This window comes from Miniopterus schreibersii (assembly GCF_964146895.1).
Source record: "Miniopterus schreibersii genome assembly, chromosome: X".
Lineage (NCBI taxonomy): Eukaryota > Metazoa > Chordata > Mammalia > Chiroptera > Miniopteridae > Miniopterus > Miniopterus schreibersii.
The window spans coordinates 101,252,520-101,259,795 of NC_138104.1; the positions used below are offsets into that span (position 1 = coordinate 101,252,520).

The window sequence follows — 7,276 nt, forward strand, 5'->3', positions numbered from 1 at the left end:
TTAGGCAAAAAAGGCAAAGCCCCATAATGTATGCAGGCATAGCATGCAGGGAGAAAGATTCTAATATAAAGACTTTTCTCCAAAGAAGACATACAGATCGCCAACAGACATATGAAAAAATGCTCAACATCACTAATCATCAGGGAAATGCAAATCAAAACCACAATGGGATATCACCTCATACCTGTCAGAAAGGCTATTATCAAAAAGTTAACAAATAATATGTGTTAGCAAGGATGTGGAGAAAAGGGAACCTTGAGCACTGTTGGTGGGAAAGCAAACTGGTACAACCCCTATGGAAAACAGTATGGAAACTTCTCAAAAAAACTAAAAAGATATACCATATGAATTAGCAATTCTCCTTCTGGGTATTTATCCAAAGAAAATGAGAACACTAATTAAAAAATATATATACACTCTTATGTTCATTGCAGCATTATTTATAATAGCCAAGATATAGAAGCAACCTAGGTAGGTGTTCATTGATAAATGAATAAATAAGGTAGATGTGGTACATATATACAATGGTTTGTGCAGCAATAAAAAAAGGAATAAAATCTTGCCTTTTGCCACAACATAGATGGACCTAGAAGGCATTGTGCTAAGTGAAATAAGTCAGGCAGAGAAAGACAAATACCATATGGTTTTACTTATATGTGGAATCTAAAAATAAAACAAAACAAAACAAAACAAAACCAGGCTCATAGAAACAGAGACCAAACGGATGGTTACCAGAAGGGAGAGGGTAGGAGGAAGGATGAAAAGGGGAAGGGGAATATAGTAAATAATATTGTGATAACTTTACTGGTGACAGATGATTACTAGAATTAATGGGGTGATCACATTGTAAGATATAAAAATGTCAAGTCACTGTATTGTACACCTGAAACTAATATAACCAATAAGACTGTATACCACCTATACTTAAATAAAAAAATAAATTAAAATAATTAACATGTAATCTCTTTGACTTTCCTTTTAATGCTTTCTATATTTTCCAAATTTTTGATAATGAAGGGATAAAGCACTTTTTAAAAAATGTAATTAAGAATTATTTTATTATTTTTAAGAATAATCTGCTTAAATATTACATTTTGCATGAAGTCTTTGCCATCTCCTCCAGGCAGGATCAATTATTCCTTCTGTAAAGGCAACATAGTATGTATCAGTCAGCTCTTGCCACTAATACTGCATAACAAATAACCACGAACCTCAGTGGCTTACAAATACAAGCCTTTATTTCATACTCTTGGGTCTGCAAGTTGGCTGGGTGTGGGGTATGGTGCTCTGCTTCAGGCTGGGAGTTGACTGAGCTGTTCTACAATCTTCTCCTGACATGGCCTTCTCCTGGAAGAGATGAGTACAATCACATGATGCCTCTCAACACTTGCGCTCAGAACTGGCCCAAAGTCCTTCATACCTACATTCCATGGCCAAGACAAGACATACACCAAGTTCACGTGAATAGACACAGAATGATTCTTTCCATGGAGTTGATGGGGTGGGAAACTAAATATGTACTAAACAATAATTTAATTTACCACATTACAGGAGACAAAACACTGGTTTTGAGGTCTTTCAAATCTGGCTTCATCGTTGTAGAGCCATGTGTTTTGGGGCAATTTATTTAAGTCCAGTTTCCCCTTTTGTTAACTGGAGATAATAAGAGGCTTGGAAGAGGGTTTATGAGCTTTAAATGTGATAGGTATGTTGTGAGTACAGAAGTGCACCTGCCAGAGCTCCTTCTAGAGAACCTATTGCTTGGAACATGTGTTTCACAGCCCCAGCTGCTGCCTTCTGGATCCATCTCCCACTGGGTCTGCACTGAGGCCATGCTTTCCTTAGGCTGCCAACAATGAAGCACAGCAGGGAAACTCATTCAGGCCCATTGCTGGGGGATGAGAGACTCCCCTAATAGGAGATGGATCGAAGACTTTCCATCGATCAGGCCAAAACATTCTTTGACACTGCAGCCATTGCCACTATCTAGTTTCCAAAATGTTTTCATCACCCCAGAGACTTTGTAACCACGAAGTAGTATCTTTCCATTTCCCTCTCCCCCAGTCCCTGACCTCTCTTCTACTTTCTGTCTCAGACAGCTGTTTCATTACCTAGCTCCCTGCTTAACTGAACTCAAAGACCAGAATTTTGTTCTAGCAGTCTTTGTATTTTAGGTAGTATACAAATTTTAACTGTAATGATATATAAAAAGGGATGGTTCCAGGGTGTTTTTAAACTTGAATGTAATTTTTGTCGAAATTACCATCTCTCAATACTTTGCTGCATAGCAAAATTTGTAAATAAGAGGTTCTACACTCATGCAGTTTAAGTTATATCTCTTTTATCTTTGCCCATTGTGCTCCCTTTCTGCATTGTCTTTAGACTCCAACCATAACTAAGAAGAATGCCAGAAGTAGGTCAACAAATGATTCTGTGACAAGGGAGCAAAAGAATACAGAGCCTGCCCCTTCTCAACCTTCTCAGCATAGACCAGTTAACGTGAGATGCTGCAGGGGTTTCAGCAGAGGGGTCTTTGTGTGGTCTGGCACTTGACTTTGTTCCTACTCAAATTAAGTGAACTGGCTGACTGACGAATGTCAGAGGGATGGAGGAGGGCGGGTGGGTGGAGGGGGAGAGAGTAACCAAAGAATTTATATGCATATATGCACAACCCAAGGACACGGACAATGGTGAGGAGAGGGACTGGGGAGGGGGGTGGGACGGGGTGGAACGGGTCATTGGGGAGTAAAGGGACATTTGTAATATTTTAAAAAAAAATGAAATGGCTGATATATGTGAGTAGAAATGTGCATGTCTTTCTAATTCAAAGGAGTCTGGATCATTCCAAAATAAAAGTACGGCCATTACCTGCTGAGAAAATCAATTGTATCACCTAGGAACATGTTAGAGTTTAGACTCTGCACGACTGGGCTCCCAGGCCTAACAAAGGTATCCTAGAGCTGCCAAAGGAAAGACTACTATGTTGAGCCTGCTTGTAGTTGGGGGTAGGTGGGGATGGGGTCAACCATATCAATGGCATATCACTAACTCCAACTGGATTTGGAGACACCTCTCTGACAAAGTAATGATTTATAACAGGATTCCTCAACCTTGGTACTGTGGATATTTGTGGCTGGATCATTCTTTGTGATGGCAGCTGTCACGTCCATTGTAGGGTATTTATAGCAGCATCTCTGACCTCCATAAACTAGATGCCAGTATCACTCCACCTGCCCCTGCCCCCGCCCCCAGTTTTGACAAGTAAAAATGTCTCATCTGCAGATATTGTCAAATGTTCTCTGGAGGGCAAAATGCCAGCTGGTTGAGAATCATTGATTTAGATGAAAATGGCCATGAATGAATGTCACCATGCATTACGCCTGTGTTTCTGCACTTTGAATTGGAGGTACTGTTTTTCCAGGTGTTTCTTCTAAAGCTTTTGTTTGGATTTCTGCATCAGAATGAGGAAATGGAAAGATTGCTTTTAGGGACCTCCTATTATCTCATATCCTTCCTTCTTCCTATTCACACCTGCTAGGGTTTTGTTTTTGTTTTTTCCCTCTTCCTATTCAAAAATAAGTATTGTTTTACTGAATTGATTTAGGTTTGCAGTTTATTCTATTTTCCTATTGCACTAACTCAATAGATGTATACTCTTCCATAACAATTAACAAAGAATACTTTTTGACAGGTGGTTTTTACTAGGTAGACTTCATTTAATAAAGCATTCCAAAGGGTTTGGTTTTATGAAGCATCCAAAAAGACTTCATTTTCTGAGCATCACAAAAGTTCTAAAAGTACGATAAACCTTCCTTCAAAAAAGAGCTATTAGGAGGAACACCCAGGCCTTCTGTTTCTTTGACTCTCTGTGGCTTGAGGTAAAAACGCAAACTCTGTCCACAAGCATTCTCTTGGCCTAAGCCCATCAGGGAGCTAGCAGCTTAATTAATGTTTGTAAAACATTTTTGAGATGAAAAACACCATTAGCTCAAACCACTGCTATGAAAAGTGTTATTTTCAAAACCTCACTGACACATTAGCATCTGTCTTAACTAGTCCTGAGGGAAACAGAAAAGGCTGGAAGTACCAACGGGTGACAAAGGAGATGATGAAGGTCCTAACAGGACTCCTGGCGCCAGGGAAGGCAGCACTTGAGATAATGATAGATTAGATGGCTGGTGTGCTGTATATAGTCCTGCTATCTAGAGCAGCCTCAAGCAACTATTATTTCTGCGGGTGAATAATGGAAATGCTTCTATTTGTTTTATGCCCCAGATGTTGCTGAAACAAGAAATCAACACAGTCTCAAATCCACAGTGAAAGCAAGGAGACAGTTAGCCAGCTGGTAAGGGTGCATGTGCTAAGAGATTCAGTCAGTCAGGGAATTGACTGGTCAGAGGCCATGAGGGCCGCAGGAATGTCCAAAACATGGGGCTATTAGGCACAGATGAAGCCTTTGTGACATCTCTGGGCATGGCCCCTTCCTGAGTCCGGGTTGTAGAAGGCAAGGAGTGGGCATCCATTTTAGTGACATGGACTGTGGCAAGGGGACCATGTTTTTGAGGAGCTTGGAATTCATAAGACCAAAAGACAATCCAAAACTGAATTGAAGTGTCCAGTCCTCTAAGCTGACATGGTTTGGTGAGCAGAGAGTGACCCAGAGTTTGGCCTTCATTCCAGGTTCTGCAGCCTGGCATCCTTGTGTTGGACACAATCTTTATGGTCAGGTGCTGGGTCTTGGGAGACTAAGCACAGCAGAATGGAATTGCGCCTCTAAGCTGTACCATTTCATTCCAGAAGAAACCTGGAAGCTGCTGAAACATCTACTACCAAGGACCTCCTCCCTCGCATCTTGCTACTTCCTCGCTCTCCAAACTGATTTCATCCATGGGACCAAGTCTGTCCCAAATCACTACTCCCTTGTGTATAAAGATTTGTCCCCACTACCTTCAAGGTGCATACCATCACTTACCTGGATACCAGAAGTGTCTCCTTTTAACACCCATTGATAGAGTCACCATGATCTCTTCCCATGAACCTGAAAAACACATGATAATATATGTGTAAAAGGAAACAACCTATTCTACCAAGATACCCACAATAAAATATCGATCACTTTTATCAGTATGAGAACATCAGATTACCTGAATACTTCAAGTATTCCATTTTCAGGATCATGGCCAGGTAAGACATTTCCTAATGGAACACCTGTGACTGTGAACATCATGCTAATTACCTGGATGTATGAAATTACTCAAAAATTGCAGAGTTCAACAAAAAATTTCTCAAAAATATAAAAAAATGAAAACTCATAATTGCAAGAACAGGCAAGGGATCTGCAAAGAAATAATGGTAACTTCCTTAGCAATTTGGAGATCAGATGGCTCACAATGTGGTTTAAGCCCACAACATCACTTACCTTCATAACAGGCTCTACCTACATTAATGGCAATATTATGTTGACTGTGATGTCTTGATAAGAACCTGGAGAGATATTATGAAATGTGTATTAGAAGACGTAACATTTTCTATCATAAGACCTACAGATAAAATTGTTTAATTTCTCATTATGAGACACAGCAATTCTACATGGAAAAATGCAGAAATACAGAGTTTATGCCAATGTCACAAACCTGTCACTTCTGGACTGGACATGTGTAGAAATCCTAGGATTAGTACTGTGGTGTGGAAAGCCATGATATGGACCTGTGTGCCTGCAACCCTTTAACATTCACAGTATGAGACACATTTCCTCTAAAATTTAAAAGTGTAAACTCATGGTGAATAGAATTGGCAAGGAACCCACCATTTCTTACCTGAATACCTGCAATGGAATCATGGTAGCAAGGAGTGTTAGCACACACCATCACTTACCTAGATATGCGAGGATCAGATGGTCTGTCCTGTGCTTAGGCCCACAGCAGCCCTTACCTCAGTACCAGCAAGGCATCCCCCCACCCCCAACAAACATGGAAACACAGGTGTTAAGAGCATCGTCTTCACTGAAGTTCACCTTGAATATCAGATGATATGCATTGTGGTGGGACCCACCTTATCGCCTACCTGGTTAAGAGTCAGTTGCCCTTAACAACCATTGTTAGGTCAGAGTTCTCTTGACAAGAGTCCGAAGAAACACATGGGACAACTGTGTTTAAGGTCACAACTTGTTGTGCCACAACACCTACGAATACTCCTTTTCACTTCCATTACTATGAAGCACTCCAACTCAACCTTGATAACTGTGTTAAATGAGGTAAAAATATTTGTCAGAAGACACTATCATCTATTATGTGTACCCCTGAAATATCCTATGGTTACTAGTATGGGAACTCCATGAGAATTACTGGAATACAATCCACCCACAACACTCAGCATTAAACATAAGTTATGTGTAAAATACCAAAAGTAAATCTCATGGTTATTATCTGAACACCTGCAATAAAATTATGGGAATAGGAAGTATTAGGTACAGCAGCATCAGCTACCTACAGAGATATGAAGATCACATGGTCTTTGCTGTGGTTTAGGCCCATATCATCCCTTACCTCAATACCTGCTCTATTCTTCATTCACCACCACTTATAGGATTCCCGTGATTTCTTCACATGAATCTGAAAAACATGTAATGGAAATATTCAGTATACATCCTATTCTATTTATACACCTACACCTACAAAATCTCCTTTCAATTATATCATGTCAGAACTCATTAGTTTTACCTGGATAACTGCAGTAATGTGAGGTTAAGCCCTAGTGAGAGATTCCTTACATTCTTGAAGGAATACCTGCAATAATTTAATGGTTAATATTATTGTGATAGACAATATGATAAATTACTTGCACACGTGCATATTCTGCTATCAGTATGAGTATAAAAAACACATTATCTTTAAACAAGAACACAGTTAATTCCCATATTGTTCAGGACAAAGTAATTTCTTAATAGTATATAAGCCAAAAGCAAGTTTATTATAAGAGTCTTGGAAGATCATTAATTACCTAGGTGTCTGAATAGAACGGAAGTCTCTAATGAGTTAATATCATATCATACCTCTTTACTAACAAAGACCTTAACAGGATACCTGCAAGAAACATAACACATGTGTTGGGGACAACATCTTCATTTATATACTGAAGATCAGATAGTCTGCATTGTGGTAAGACTCACTTTATCACTCACCTAGATACTAACAATGTCCCGATAATTACCATTAGGTTCACTGTAATCCCTTAACTAGACTCTGTAAAAACAAACAAACAAATATGTTTAAGGAAA

The 7,276-nt window shown here is 39.5% G+C and overlaps 1 long non-coding RNA gene across 1 annotated transcript; it reads right to left on the reverse strand.

The window, feature by feature from the left end:
• Positions 1–997: 997 nt before the first annotated feature.
• Positions 998–6,611, reverse strand: LOC308551448. The gene is made up of 3 exons (XR_013998024.1): positions 5,145–6,611; positions 4,973–5,038; positions 998–1,347 (listed from the first exon to the last, which is right to left on the reverse strand). It is a non-coding gene; the product is annotated as an uncharacterized lncRNA (long non-coding RNA).
• Between the last annotated feature and the right edge of the window lie 665 nt (positions 6,612–7,276).